Source organism: Solanum tuberosum, unplaced genomic scaffold (genome assembly GCF_000226075.1).
Source record: "Solanum tuberosum cultivar DM 1-3 516 R44 unplaced genomic scaffold, SolTub_3.0 scf00279, whole genome shotgun sequence".
In the NCBI taxonomy this organism is placed as follows: Eukaryota; Viridiplantae; Streptophyta; class Magnoliopsida; order Solanales; family Solanaceae; genus Solanum; species Solanum tuberosum.
In genome coordinates this window covers 670,205-670,756 of record NW_006239204.1, presented here as the reverse complement: position 1 = coordinate 670,756, position 552 = coordinate 670,205, and the positions used below count along the sequence as shown (strand labels likewise).

The window sequence follows — 552 nt, the reverse complement described above, 5'->3', positions numbered from 1 at the left end:
GTTGATGATATTGTTATCACCGGTAATGATCAAGATGGTATCACCGATTTGAAGCAACATCTCTTTAAGCACTTCCAGACTAAAGACCTTGGCAGATTGAAGTATTTTCTAGGTATTGAGGTTGCTCAGTCTAGATCAGGTATTGTTATTTCTCAACGCAAGTATGCCTTAGACATTCTTGAGGAGACAGGAATGATGGGATGTAGACCTATTGACACTCCTATGGATCCGAATGTTAAGCTCCTTCCGGGACAGGGGGAGCCACTTAGTAATCCTGAAAGGTATAGACGGCTTGTTGGAAAGTTGAATTATCTCACAGTGACTAGACCTGACATCTCTTTTCCTGTGAGTGTTGTAAGTCAGTTTATGACTTCCCCTTGTGATAGTCATTGGGAAGCAGTTGTTCGTATTCTGCGATATATAAAGTCAGCTCCCGGTAAAGGACTACTCTTTGAGTATCAAGGCCATGAGCATATCATTGGATATACAGACGATGATTGGGCAGGATCACCCTCTGACAGACGTTCGACATCCGGATATTGTGTTTTAGTA

General features: G+C 42.2%; 1 protein-coding gene across 2 annotated transcripts in view; it reads left to right on the top strand.

The window, feature by feature from the left end:
* The window catches only part of LOC102586991 (uncharacterized), a 28,730-nt gene that overhangs the window by 22,403 nt on the left and 5,775 nt on the right, over positions 1-552 (top strand). The gene's annotated exons all lie outside the window — the stretch shown is intronic.